This window comes from Salvelinus alpinus, chromosome 22 (genome assembly GCF_045679555.1).
Source record: "Salvelinus alpinus chromosome 22, SLU_Salpinus.1, whole genome shotgun sequence".
In the NCBI taxonomy this organism is placed as follows: Eukaryota; Metazoa; Chordata; class Actinopteri; order Salmoniformes; family Salmonidae; genus Salvelinus; species Salvelinus alpinus.
In genome coordinates, this window is record NC_092107.1 from 10,769,900 (window position 1) to 10,785,179 (window position 15,280).

Below are 15,280 nucleotides of genomic sequence, written 5' to 3' on the forward strand. Positions count from 1 at the left end.
AGATTTTAGTTTTTGGAACAGAAAACTGTATTGAGATCAAACGTTCAATCGGTGAGAAAATTAGCAAAATGTCGGCCAAAATCCATCTCGCTCCATGTTCTCCCATTGCCGGCGACTAGGCTTTCTCTCATCCCCATATTTGGTAGTGAGTGGAAAAGCAAACCGGATGCTTCACATTTATACATCCGGTGAAATACCTGGCTCCATTGTTCAATCTGTGACTACAAACTGGCGAGCTCTATTGTTTCCAACCTTATTTCAAAATGGTGCCCTCCTCTAGAATTAAATGTGATGAAAACCGTTTCATAGCTAGTATACTTTGATTTGTCGCTGTTGTGTCAACACATTATTTCAAATGTCAAATGACAAGTCATTTGTCACTACCCGACCTTTAACCAATGCTTATATCATGTTAGGGGTGTGGTTTAGCTACGGGGGCTGTACGAATATTAAATAATAAGGCAGTGAGTAATCTCGCTAACTCGTGTTTGGCTCTGCCCCCCCTTCTCGCATGTTCTGCCCACTATGACTAATTTGTTCCCATTGGAAACGACCGGCTGTGGTCTGTCTTAGGTTAGTTATAAAAATCTTTGTTGTAGTCCTAAAACCCGGAAATTAGTTATCTCTGGTTCGTTCAGCCACATTTTCTAAACCCAGAAGGCCACACATTGCGAGACTTCCGGGAACGTTTGCGAAGTAGACTCGGGAGACCAGACCTGGGTTTGGGGTTTGAGAACTGAATGAGAGAAGTGGACAATTCTTTCATAGTTATTCATTTTCTCGAAATCTAAAGAAACAACCTAGATGTGAGTCAATTCTTTAAGTAGCTGAACATGTTATTACTCCAATCTCCGAAAAGTGACAAACTGACACGTTTTTGTGCCTTTGAGTCGACAGTTTGCACATGCGCAGTTCGGAGCGAGACGACCGTTAGAACAGATTACGTGTTTTTTGCGCATACATTTAGCAAGCCAACGTCGCCAGGACATCGCCTACAAGCGTGATCAGGAATTTCTATTGGAGAGGCATTTCTACATATCTTCATACTAAACCATCTTTGGTTCAGCCTTCGTGTGAAAAAAATGAATGGTGAAAGAATAGGGTTTTGGAATTAACGCGAAAATAAGGTCTGAGGTTAACACAGGTTTAGGAGATCTTATACGTTTTGTTCTATGATATAACAGCAGTCAGTTAACATGAACTTTTTGAATTATGAAGTATTTATGTGATGTATTTTTTAGTACATAAATTCTTCAAAATTCACAAAAAGTTACGTTAGCTGATGAAGATTATCTCATAGAACAAAATGTATAAGCTCTCCTAAACCTGTCTACCAAAAACCGTACAAAAACGGCGTTCATTTTCCTTATAGGCTTTCTCCAACGAACCATGCCGTAGTTAGTGCCTACGAAAAGACACCATTACTATTTCTCTATATAAGGTCTGTGGTAAACACAGGCTTGGGAGATAGTCGTCATCAGTCACTTTTTGTGAATTTTGAAGAATTTATTTAATTTAAAAAACACGTAACGCACATAAAGGCTTCAAAACGTATAAAATCTCCTAAACCAGTGTTACCCTCAGACCTTATTTTTGTGCGTTTATTCCAAAACCCTATTATTTTGCCATTCATTTTTCCCATATGGATGCTGAACGAACCTGAGGTAGCTAATTTCCGGGTTTTAGGACTTCAAGCTGGCGAGCTCTATTGCAGCCGACTTTAAAGGCGAGTCGAGACTGACTGATCTACAAATCACCTGGCTTGCATCCTAAATAAATACTCAATATTATTTGTAGATCAGTAGTCAGTCAGTCACAATTTACACATGCTACATCATGGTCTTGATGCTCTTGAACACGGCCACTGTTAGTGGAGTATGCAGATGGCACTCTAGACCTTTTGAATATTTTCTTTTATCGGGATATGTCATCAAAATAATACATATATTATACTGTAACAGCATGTGGATAGCAGCTTCTGCCATACTGTAAAATTCCATCAGCCACTGTAAATAATGTATTGTAATGACCTGACTAGATCATAAATGAACAATTGTCCAGACAGAGGCTTGAGTTTGCGAATTGACGGTTTATTAAACCAACTTTACACAGGCTACTGTTTGGGCCGTAGCACACGCCAAATAGATGACAGATAACCCACAAGCCAATCGTGACCTTCTCTTGTGAAGCCCAGACGTAAGAGAGAGAGAACAAAGGCTGAACCTGGTCTTAACTTCCAATGCTCCACCCCCCTGCCCAACCCCCCTCCACGCCACTCCGCCAACCACCAGGATGCCCGGCATAACATTCCAGGCATTCCCGTGATTGGCAGATAGCAGGTTGATTGACATGTCGGACCCCGCGAACACTGGGTACTGGTCAGTACAACACAACCACCTCCTAGCCTAACACATAACACACAGCTGTCTGTGCGGGTCGCTACAGTATTTACAGTTAGTACCATAATCAGGATTTGAATAGAGTACCACCATAATACTCATAAAACCTAACGGTCAAACTTGGAAATGGTTCCAATCGATTTTCAACCATTCATTTTCCCCATGGGCGATTTTAGAAACACTTCTAATAAGGGCTGTGTTTCGTGTAGGCTAACCCTGATGTGACGCTTTGATAACTGTAAATCTCTCTCAGACAAGGTGACTTTTATCAGAGGAAGAGAGAGGCCCAACTCAGCGGAAAATCTGTCTAAGCCGGTGGTTGCTTTTTCATTGTTTTGCCCACCAAGTAAGGAGTTTTTGTATGGAGGTCAATAACAGAGTGTCGAATTAGCTCAACAACAAAAATAATGGTTATTTGCTACGTGAGATTTATTTGATCTAATAAAAGTTTTGTAATGCTTAAGTTGTTACGAGTGTACTGATATAAGTAGGACACGTGACATCCCGGGCATCTTTGAGAAAAAAACACTTTCTATTGGAGTTGTCTCGGGATGGCTATGCATATTCTTCTTTGATTTTATCAATATATAAACCTGTAGTTAACTAACTAGCGAACTTAGATGGTGAAACTAGGTGTTCTGGTTAATGTTTGTTTGTGAATGTGTGTGAGGGATGGGTAGCCTACTTCAAGTACTTATTGACTTGTAGCTGCCCTAGCTAGCAGTATTATTTTGGTCTGGCTTTTTGTGAGGTTTCAGAGATGGACTGATTGATTATCATTCTCTCTTGAGTCAACAGTGTGCCTACTTTACTACAGGAATACATTGATCTGTTTGCTGTTACCCTCTGGACAGCAGATCATTAGTATAGCTAGTAGGCATGGTTATGTAACCTTATTTAGTCATACCTGCTATGGTGGGTTTTAAATAAATTGGTATTCACATGTCTGTTTGTTTTTTGGTAAAATTACTGTCATGTTATTGATGCCAATTGCAAACCTTATTTGAACCTTTTCTATTCCAGAACCAATGTGTGTGCCTGAGTCTTATCACCTCTCAACTTGTCATGTTTTGTCTTTGATCATCATGTCTTGTCCCTGTGCTTCCCTCTGCTGGTCTTATTAGGTTCTTTCCCTCTTTCTATCCCTCTCTCTCCTCCTCCCTCTCTCCCTCTCCCGCTCTCTCTCTCTATCGTTCCGTTCCTGCTCCCAGCTGTTTCTCATTCTCCTAACGACCTCATTTACTCTTTCACACCTGTCCCCTATTTTGCCCTCTGATTAGAGTCCCTATTTCTCCCTCTGTTTTCCGCTTCTGTCCTTGTCGGATTCTTGTTTGATGTTTGCTGTTCTGTGTCCTTGTTCCGCCCTGTCGTGTTTTTGCCTTCTTCAGATGCTGCGTGTGAGCAGGTGTCTATGTCAGCTACGGCCTGTGCCTTCCTGAAGCGACCTGCAGTCTGTGGTCGCGTCTCCAGTCGTTCCTCTCTACTGACGAGAGGATTTCAGTTTCCTGTTTTGGATTAACCTTTGATAATATCCAGGAGAATCATTGTTTGTTTAAGACTGGAATAAAGACTCTGTTTCTATTACGTCGCTTTTGGGTCCTCATTCACCAGCATAACAGAAGAATCCGACCAAGATGGACCCAGCGACTATGGATTCTCTCAACACTGCCGTCGAGTTCCAGGGAGCAATGCTCGGCAGACACGAGCAGGAATTGTTTGCTGCTCGTCATGCCGTTGAGACCCTGGCCGCTCAGGTCTCCGATCTCTCTAGACAGTTTCAGAGTCTTCGTCTCGTGCCACCAGCTACTTCCTGGTCTTCCGAGTCTCCGGAACCTAGGGTTAATAACCCACCATGTTACTCTGGGCAGCCCACTGAGTGTCGCTCCTTTCTCACCCAGTGTGATATTGTGTTCTCTCTCCAGCCCAACACATACTCAAGAGAGAGAGCTCGGATCGCTTACGTCATATCACTCCTTACTGGTCGGGCTCGGGAGTGGGGCACAGCTATCTGGGAGGCAAGGGCTGAGTGTTCTAACGTTTATCAGAACTTTAAAGAGGAGATGATACGGGTTTTTGATCGTTCAGTTTTTGGGAAGGAGGCTTCCAGGGCCCTGGCTTCCCTATGTCAAGGTGATCGATCCATAACGGATTACTCTATAGAGTTTCGCACTCTTGCTGCATCCAGTGACTGGAACGAGCCGGCGTTGCTCGCTCGTTTTCTGGAGGGACTCCACGCTGAGGTTAAGGATGAGATTCTCTCCCGGGAGGTTCCTTCCAGCGTGGACTCTTTGATTGCACTCGCCATCCGCATAGAACGACGGGTAGATCTTCGTCACCGAGCTCGTGGAAGAGAGCTCGCGTTAACGGTGTTTCCCCTCTCCGCATCTCAACCATCTCCTCCCATCGGCTCAGAGACTGAGCCCATGCAGCTGGGAGGTATTCGCATCTCGACTAAGGAGAGGGAACGGAGAATCACCAACCGCCTTTGCCTCTATTGCGGTTCTGCTGGACATTTTGTCATGTCATGTCCAGTAAAAGCCAGAGCTCATCAGTAAGCGGAGGGCTACTGGTGAGCGCTACTACTCAGGTCTCTCCATCAAGATCCTGTACTACCTTGTCGGTCCATCTACGCTGGACCGGTTCGGCTGCTTCCTGCAGTGCCTTGATAGACTCTCGGGCTGAGGGTTGTTTTATGGACGAAGCATGGGCTCGGAAACATGACATTCCTCTCAGACAGTTAGGGAAGCCCACGCCCATGTTCGCCTTAGATGGTAGTCCTCTCCCCAGTATCAGATGTGAGACACTACCTTTAACCCTCACAGTATCTGGTAACCACAGTGAGACCATTTCCTTTTTGATTTTTCGTTCACCTTTTACACCTGTTGTTTTGGGTCATCCCTGGCTAGTATGTCATAATCCTTCTATTAATTGGTCTAGTAATTCTATCCTATCCTGGAACGTTTCTTGTCATGTGAAGTGTTTAATGTCTGCTATCCCTCCTGTTTCTTCTGTCCCCTCTACTCAGGAGGAACCTGGTGATTTGACAGGAGTGCCGGAGGAATATCATGATCTACGCACGGTCTTCAGTCGGTCCAGAGCCAACTCTCTTCCTCCTCACCGGTCGTATGATTGTTGTATTGATCTCCTTCCGGGGACCACTCCCCCTCGGGGTAGACTATACTCTCTGTCGGCTCCCGAACGTAAGGCTCTCGAGGATTATCTGTCTGTTTCTCTCGACGCCGGTACCGTGGTGCCTTCTTCCTCTCCCGCCGGAGCGGGGTTTTTCTTTGTTAAGAAGAAGGACGGTACTCTGCGCCCCTGCGTGGATTATCGAGGGCTGAATGACATAACGGTTAAGAATCGTTATCCGCTTCCCCTTATGTCGTCAGCCTTCGAGATTCTGCAGGGAGCCAGGTTCTTTACTAAGTTGGACCTTCGTAACGCTTACCATCTCGTACGCATCAGAGAGGGGGACGAGTGGAAAACGGCGTTTAACACTCCGTTAGGGCATTTTGAATACCGGGTTCTGCCGTTCGGTCTCGCTAATGCTCCAGCTGTCTTTCAGGCATTAGTTAATGATGTACTGAGAGACATGCTGAACATCTTTGTTTTCGTTTACCTTGACGATATCCTGATTTTTTCACCGTCACTCGAGATTCATGTTCAGCACGTTCGACGTGTACTCCAGCGCCTTTTAGAGAATTGTCTCTACGTGAAGGCTGAGAAGTGCGCCTTTCATGTCTCCTCTGTCACATTTCTCGGTTCTGTTATTTCCGCTGAAGGCATTCAGATGGATCCCGCTAAGGTCCAGGCTGTCAGCGATTGGCCCGTTCCTAAGTCACGTGTCGAGTTGCAGCGCTTTCTCGGTTTCGCTAATTTCTATCGGCGTTTCATTCGTAATTTCGGTCAAGTGGCTGCCCCTCTCACAGCTCTGACTTCTGTCAAGACTTGCTTTAAGTGGTCTGGTTCCGCCCAGGGAGCTTTTGATCTCCTCAAGAAGCGTTTTACATCCGCCCCTATCCTTGTTACTCCTGACGTCACTAAACAATTCATTGTCGAGGTTGACGCTTCAGAGGTGGGCGTGGGAGCCATTCTGTTCCAGCGCTTCCAGTCTGACGATAAGGTCCATCCTTGCGCTTACTTTTCTCATCGCCTGTCGCCATCGGAACGCAACTATGATGTGGGTAACCGTGAACTGCTCGCCATCCGCTTAGCCATAGGCGAATGGCGACAGTGGTTGGAGGGGGCGACCGTCCCTTTTGTCGTTTGGACTGACCATAAGAACCTTGAGTACATCCGTTCTGCCAAACGACTTAATGCACGTCAAGCTCGTTGGGCGTTGTTTTTCGCTCGTTTCGAGTTCGTGATTTCCTATCGCCCGGGAAATAAGAACACCAAGCCTGATGCCTTATCCCGTCTCTTTAGTTCTTCTGTGGCTTCTACCGACCCCGAGGGGATTCTCCCTGAAGGGCGTGTTGTCGGGTTGACTGTCTGGGGAATTGAGAGACAGGTAAAGCAAGCACTCACTCACACTGCGTCGCCGCGCGCTTGTCCTAGTAACCTTCTGTTCGTTCCTGTCTCTACTCGTCTGGCTGTTCTTCAGTGGGCTCATTCTGCCAAGTTAGCTGGCCACCCCGGCGTTCGGGGTACGCTTGCTTCTATTCGCCAGCGGTTTTGGTGGCCTACTCAGGAGCGGGACACGCGCCGTTTCGTGGCTGCTTGTTCGGACTGCGCGCAGACTAAGTCAGGTAACTCTCCTCCTGCCGGTCGTCTCAGACCGCTTCCCATTCCTTCTCGACCATGGTCTCACATCGCCTTAGACTTTATTACCGGTCTGCCTTCGTCTGCGGGGAAGACTGTGATTCTTACGGTTATCGATAGGTTCTCTAAGGCGGCACATTTCATTCCCCTCGCTAAGCTTCCTTCCGCTAAGGAGACGGCACAAATCATCATTGAGAATGTGTTCAGAATTCATGGTCTCCCGTTAGACGCCGTTTCAGACAGAGGCCCGCAATTCACGTCACAGTTTTGGAGGGAGTTCTGTCGTTTGATTGGTGCTTCCGTCAGTCTCTCTTCCGGGTTTCATCCCCAGTCTAACGGTCAAGCAGAAAGGGCCAATCAGTCGATTGGTCGCATATTACGCAGCCTTTCGTTTCGAAACCCTGCGTCTTGGGCAGAACAGCTCCCCTGGGCTGAGTACGCTCACAACTCGCTTCCTTCGTCTGCTACCGGGCTATCTCCGTTTCAGAGTAGTCTTGGGTACCAGCCTCCTCTGTTCTCGTCCCAGCTCGCCGAGTCCAGCGTTCCCTCCGCTCAGGCTTTTGTCCAACGTTGTGAGCGCACCTGGAGGAGGGTCAGGTCTGCACTTTGCCGTTACAGGGCGCAGACTGTGAGAGCCGCCAATAAACGTAGGATTAAGAGTCCTAGGTATTGTCGCGGTCAGAGAGTGTGGCTTTCCACTCGTAACCTTCCCCTTACGACAGCTTCTCGCAAGTTGACTCCGCGGTTCATTGGTCCGTTCCGTGTCTCTCAGGTCGTCAATCCTGTCGCTGTGCGACTGCTTCTTCCGCGACATCTTCGTCGCGTCCACCCTGTCTTCCATGTCTCTTGTGTCAAGCCTTTTCTTCGCGCCCCCGTTCGTCTTCCCTCCCCCTCCCCCGTCCTTGTCGAGGGCGCACCTATTTACAAGGTACGGAAGATCATGGACATGCGTTCTCGGGGACGTGGTCACCAGTACTTAGTGGATTGGGAGGGTTACGGTCCTGAGGAGAGGAGTTGGGTTCCATCTCGGGACGTGCTGGACCGTTCGTTGATTGATGATTTCCTTCGTTGCCGCCAGGGTTCCTCCTCGAGTGCGCCAGGAGGCGCTCGGTGAGTGGGGGGGTACTGTCATGTTTTGTCTTTGATCATCATGTCTTGTCCCTGTGCTTCCCTCTGCTGGTCTTATTAGGTTCTTTCCCTCTTTCTATCCCTCTCTCTCCTCCTCCCTCTCTCCCTCTCCCGCTCTCTCTCTCTATCGTTCCGTTCCTGCTCCCAGCTGTTTCTCATTCTCCTAACGACCTCATTTACTCTTTCACACCTGTCCCCTATTTTGCCCTCTGATTAGAGTCCCTATTTCTCCCTCTGTTTTCCGCTTCTGTCCTTGTCGGATTCTTGTTTGATGTTTGCTGTTCTGTGTCCTTGTTCCGCCCTGTCGTGTTTTTGCCTTCTTCAGATGCTGCGTGTGAGCAGGTGTCTATGTCAGCTACGGCCTGTGCCTTCCTGAAGCGACCTGCAGTCTGTGGTCGCGTCTCCAGTCGTTCCTCTCTACTGACGAGAGGATTTCAGTTTCCTGTTTTGGATTAACCTTTGATAATATCCAGGAGAATCATTGTTTGTTTAAGACTGGAATAAAGACTCTGTTTCTATTACGTCGCTTTTGGGTCCTCATTCACCAGCATAACACAACTAGGTAATCTGTTTCAACCTGGAACACTGTGCTCCTGCTTTGGTCTGTTTCGGTCATTGCAGGAAGTCCTGAAGAGCAGGAGTGTGCGAATGGTTTTGTCCCAGCCCAGCTCTTACACCAGACTTAAATAATCATCATAACGAATCACCGCGATAGGCCTTGATTTGTAATCAGGTATAAGCTGGGCTGGAACAAAAGTGTATACTGTACACACTCCTGCTATTCATATCTGGAGCCGTCCACCTCTTTAAGTCATTATTCTGTACTATGGGTACAGCTGAACTTGTTGACTGATACCAAGGCGGCGGATGTTAAGAAGAAGGGAGAAGACTGCAGCCAAGGCAGCACTGGTCCACACCTGCCCTGTCTTGTCAGGTGAGTAGTATTGGTTGGTACTGTATGTGCTTTTAGGTTACTCTCTATGTGTAGGCTATTGTACTGGCCTGTGTGGTACAGTCTTTCATTTTTTTGGTGGTTTGTTGCATCTTATTGCTTAGTTTATAATTTATGTTAACTTTGAATAAAATCTAAGCCACCGATTGTTAACTTCCTCCATTTTGTACTTCACCTTTATACAGTAGATGCAGACCCGAAGACATTCAAGCAGCACTTTGAGAGCAAGCATTCCAAGTCTCCAATGGTCCCAGTACTGGTTGATGTGTAGGTCTAAGTGACCACACACACTGAAATGGACCTACAGCTGGGGTAAGATTCTTCCATCATTCACACATAGACATAGTGTAAACCACCAGGTTGTTAACAAAACGCTGTCCTCAATGCTTAAATTGTATTGTGTATGGCTCAATTTGTGGAAATCCTGTGATCACTCATCGTCTTTAATGTTGTGATTCAGAGACACACGATGACCACGATTTGAATGACATTGAGGGACACTCTGAGACCCCGAGAATGACTGGACATGGGCTGGATATTTGTGACAATGATTTAAAAGGGGTGTAGAAGAACACCAGCACCCCATTTTATGTTTATTCCACAGCCAACCATTCCTCTACCTACCCCTTATTCCACACTGCCTTTTATGCCCCATGGTCCCTCAACTTCTAACCTTTTGGAACTCTCCATCTTATCTCTATAAACCCACCTTACCGTCACCCATTTTCCCTATGCTGCTTCCTTAATTACATTTTTTATATATTTTTTTATATCCGAAACATACAATATAGTTGCAGTGAAGCCGCTCAACAACTACATCATACCAGTCATCCAACAGACTCCCATTCAGAGCGACTCACAGAAGCATCCAGGGTCAATGCCCTGCTCAAGGGCACGTTGACAGATTTCCCACCATGCCAAAAAACTGAACCCGAACAATCCAAGATCCCCCCCCCCCCCCCCCACACAGTACCCCAACCAATAGCTGTCCCTCAACCATTCGAGACCCCTCCCACAGTCGTCCCCCCCCCCCCCCCCGGAATAAAAATTTAAAATACAATTAATTCCATTCCCCACCCCCAAGAACCCCCCAATGCACCAACAATCAAGAGAATGAACTAAAGAGAAAAAAGAAAAAGACAGAAGAAAACAGCAAACAACAATGAAAAAAAAAAAAAGTTAAACAAAGGACATCAAGGACAACTAAAATCATAACAGCAATGCCAACTGTATATGTTTGTGTGCATGTCTGGCACTATTACATGTATGTGTGTGTTCTTGTTTGCGTTTATTTTAATGAGAGTGTGTGTATATGCATGTGTACAAACACCTGCCCGGCATCAGCCTCAGGCAAACCGGCATTAGTTGCTTCCTTAACTTGTTCTTCTTCTGATTTGATAGCATCTAGACTCAGTAACACGTTTAAAAGTTTTGTGGTGTACTGTTTTTGCTACTTTTTTTCACCTGTGTAAAGCTGTCCTGTGTATTCTGGGGTTCAGACTGAATGCAGTGGTAAATTGACAGCAGCAACATTCAATTGACAAGATAGGTGTTGATATAGCTGTGTTTAGGCATGGCTTCCTTGTTTTGTTTCTCATTCTGCTGGAGTTGACCTAGTATTTTATAATAACCTACCTCACACATCTAGTTGTTTCTCCATTTGTAACTCACCCACCAAAAATCACAATATGCTGTTTTACATGTTGTGTTATTTGTGCTGGTCTAATTCCTAAAATGGAAAATCAGAAGAATCTGTGGCTCTCTGATTGTAATAATAGTTCATATGGTGCTCTGCGACGTCCCAGGTTTGTAGCATTGATTAATAAATAATTTAATCTTTACTTCAAGTCGGATGTTTATACAGTATGTTATGTATGAAAGGCATACTGTATGTATGCATTGTTTACACTTTTGATTTCTTTAAAACAATGTCATTGTTGGAGTTAAGGTGTTTGACGTGATTGATGGGAGACTAGGAGCATTCCTGTCAAATAAATATGCTTAGTAATTCCTGATTATGTTTAAATTCTGCAAAAAGTTGATCTGGCTTTGAATCGGCAAGACTTAACAGAACATGTTCACAAGTTAGTTCTGAATTGCTTTAATACAGACGTGCATTCTGACACCATGAATTTAAATAGATATCTCCTCATTCATTTAGTTGGCAGAAATGATAAAGGATTAAATATAGACCTCCACTGGCTGAAGGAGAAAAGGATCTGGTAAAATAAGGGAATGTTGCTAGCATCATTTAGGTAGCTAGCTAGCTAGCTTCTTTGCAAAAAAAATAGCATAGTATTCATGGCACATTGTAAATATCGGACTGCTACTAGGATAGTATTCTGTACAAGACCAAATGCATAAATAAGACAACAAATATTAGTTATATATATCTAACAGTAAATTAAAATGTTCAAAATATATTTTGTTTTGGGTAGGAGCTAGCTAGCTGACAGAAAATGTGTCAGCTAATAATGAAGTGCAGGAGCTTGTAGGGATTTGTAGTCTTGCATGATGTCTACTTTGATTCTAATTAGCATTTTCAAATCTGAGAGTAAATAGAGCGGATTATAAAATGCCCTATGGGGAAAAATGAATGGTGAAAAAAAGGTTTGGAACCATTTCCATGTTTGACTGCTAGATTTTATGGGTATTATGATGCATCCACTGTGGGGCTCTGTTGCTTGAGTGGGCTGGGTACCCCCATAACTCAAATATATTGACATTGTTGGGCCCCCCCAGAAAAAGAAAGAAACATGTTTTTTTAATACATAATTTCCCTTTACATTTAGTATCCCTGTCTGAAGACATTGTATGCATTAGAATTTTGAAAAGTCACCTTATTCCCCTATAATCCACTTTTGGTTATATTTTGAGTGAACTATTCCTTTACATTCAATTACAAGCAATTAAATATGTCCTATGATGAAAATGTGTAGTATGACAGGGAAATTGTATTATTTACAAATAATGAAAACACTACAATCGCGTTTTTACAACAATTTATACTGAAATTAAATTATTCCTATGCAGGTATTCCCCCCAAAAAATTATTCTTCACCTTTTCAAACAGTCCATTTAGATTTTCCAACGGGTGATGTTTTTTTCTCGCCTGAGTAGCCTCGTTTCACTGCCAAAAATAAAAATCAACCATCTAGTGTTCAGCGAAATAACAACACAATGTCAAATACAGGTAGCCTAGTCAAATAATTAACATCCAATCACATTAACCATTACACTCTCGCGGGAATTCCACTAACAGTCTGTATGTAGCCAAACATAGCTGCTGCTCATTTCGTTTGCTCGAAAATTGATTAATGGTTAAAAAAAGTAAGGCCCGCATCCATAGAGACACATACCAGCTCTACTGGTAGTACTGCTACTACCATCAGTACTGCACCTGTCGACAACACAAGTTGTGCCTGCTTCCACGAGCACATCCAATGCTAGCATCAGTAATTCTACATTTGTTGTTAGCCCAGCTAGCATTGACACTGACAGTTGTGAATCTGATGCAGCCGAAGAGCTACTGCCCCCTTACCCGGGAAAGCACTGAACAACAGACGGGGACGTTGGACCCTCGAAGAAGAGCAAATATGATGAGAACTACATTGATTTGGGATTCACTTATATTGGGAGTAGTGCCTTTCCTCAGCCACAGTGTGTTGCACATGTGAAAAAGTACTATCTCACAACTTAATGAAACCTTCACTCTTGCGCAGACATTTAGAAACAAAACAACAAAGCAACAGATACCATTAATAAAAAGGGGCTAGAAGCATCTTATAACCTACCAAGTGGCTATGACAGGCAAGCCCCATACTATTGTGGAGGACTTAATTCCTCCTGCTGCCGCGGATATGGTTGGGACAATGCTGGGGGAAAAGGCCAAAAAAACGATACAGACAATGCCTCCATCAAACAACACCGTTTCACAGTGAATTCTATGCATTACAGCTGGATGAGTCAACAGACGTGGCGGGCCTGGCACAGCTCCTGGTATATGTCTGTTACGTTTATGGGGGGTCAATTAAGGAAGACATCCTCTTCTGCAAACCACTGGAAACCAGCACAACAGGAGAGGATATTTTTAAAGTACTGGACAGCTTTGTGACATCAAATGGGCTTCGGTGGTCAAGATGTGTTGGTATCTGTACTGATGGCGCAAAAGCCATGACAGGGAGACATAGCGGAGTGGTAATGCACGTGCAAGCAGTTGCTCCCGACGCTACTTGGGTACACTGCAGCATCCACCGAGAGGCTCTTGCTGCCAAGGGAATGCCTGACAGCTTGAAAGACGTTTTGGAAACTACAGTGAAAATGGTTAACTTTGTTAAAGCAAGGCCCCTGAACTCTGAACTATTTTCTGCATTATGCAATGATATGGGCAGCGACCATGTAACGCTTTTACAACATACAGAAGTGCGCTGGTTATTAAGGGGCAAAGTATTGACACGTTTTTTTTAAATTGAGAGACGAGCTTAAAGTTTTCTTTACTGACCATAATTTTCACTTGTCTGACCGCTTGCATGATGACGAGTTTCTCACACGACTGGCCTTTCTGGGTGATGTTTTTTCTCTTGCCTGAATGATCTGAATCTAGGATTACAGGGACTCTCCGCAACTATATTCAATGTGCGGGACAAAATTGAGGCTATGATTAAGAAGTTGGAGCTCTTCTCTGTCTGCATCAACAAGGACAACACACAGGTCTTTCCATCATTGTATGATTTTTTTGTGCGCATGTAACAGTATAACTTTAAACCGTCCCCTCGCCCCGACACGGGCGCGAACCAGGGACCCTCTGCACACATCAACAACTGACACCCACGAAGCGTCGTTACCCATCGCTCCACAAAAGCCGCGGCCCTTGCAGAGCAAGGGGCAACACTACTAATAGGTTTCAGAGCAAGTGACGTAACTGATTGAAACACTACTAGCGCGTACCCGCTAACTAGCTAGCCATTTCACATCCGTTACACTCACCCCCCTTTCCGCAGCAACCAGTGATCCGGGTCAACAGCATCAATGTAACAGTATAACTTTAGACCGTCCCCTCGCCCCGACACGGGCGTGAACCAGGGACCTTCTGCACACATCAACAACGGTCGCCCACGAAGCATCGTTACCCATCGCTCCACAAAGGCCGCGGCCCTTGCAGAGCAAGGGGCAACACTACTAATAGGTTTCAGAGCAAGTGACGTAACTGATTGAAACACTACTAGCGCGTACCCGCTAACTAGCTAGCCATTTCACATCCGTTACACGCAGATGAACTCAAGCTTACGGACAATGTCAAATGTGATATAGCGAAGCACCTGAGTGAGTTGGGTGCGCAATTACGCAGGTACTTTCCCGAAACGGATGACACAAACAACTAGATTCGTTATACCTTTCATGCCCTGCCTCCAGTCCACTTACTGATATCTGAACAAGACAGCCTCATCAAAATTGCAACAAGCGGTTCTGTGAAAATTGAATTTAATCAGAAACTACTGCCAGATTTCTGGATTGGGCTGCACTCAAGAGTATCCTGCCTTGGCAAATTGGCTGTTAAGACACTGATGCCCTTTGCAACCACCTACCTATGTGTGAGTGAATTCTCAGCCAACTCTCTCCAATACAACCCAACATTGCAGTTTTGTGCATCCTTTCAAGCACACCCTTCTCATTAACCTGTGGTGAGTTATTCACAATTTTTGAAGAACAAATAAGGTTTTATATGTAAGATAGCTAAGTAAAGAGCAAAATTATTATTATTATTTGTGCCCTGGTCCTATAAGAGCTCTTTGTCACTTCCCACAAGCCAGGTTGTGACAAATACTCAGTCATTCTTATGTTTAATAAAATGTATCGTATAGTGTGTGTGTGGCAGGCTTACAATGATGGCAAAAAACAATATTTGAGAGTGCGCTGACCCTGGTGCTATGCAGCTGGAGGTTGAATGTTGGAAGGGGTACGGCTCTATAAAAAGTTTAGGAACCACTGTCCTATAGTGATGAGTTACTTACTTCCCATGGATTTTAACATTCAATCAAGA

General features: G+C 44.8%; 1 long non-coding RNA gene across 1 annotated transcript; it reads left to right on the plus strand.

The window, feature by feature from the left end:
- The first annotated feature begins 697 nt into the window (after positions 1 to 697).
- On the plus strand, positions 698 to 10,194 carry LOC139549717 (uncharacterized). Its single transcript, XR_011669919.1, has 4 exons — positions 698 to 806; positions 9,125 to 9,222; positions 9,426 to 9,552; positions 9,701 to 10,194. It is a non-coding gene; the product is annotated as an uncharacterized lncRNA (long non-coding RNA).
- The last annotated feature ends 5,086 nt before the right edge of the window (positions 10,195 to 15,280 follow it).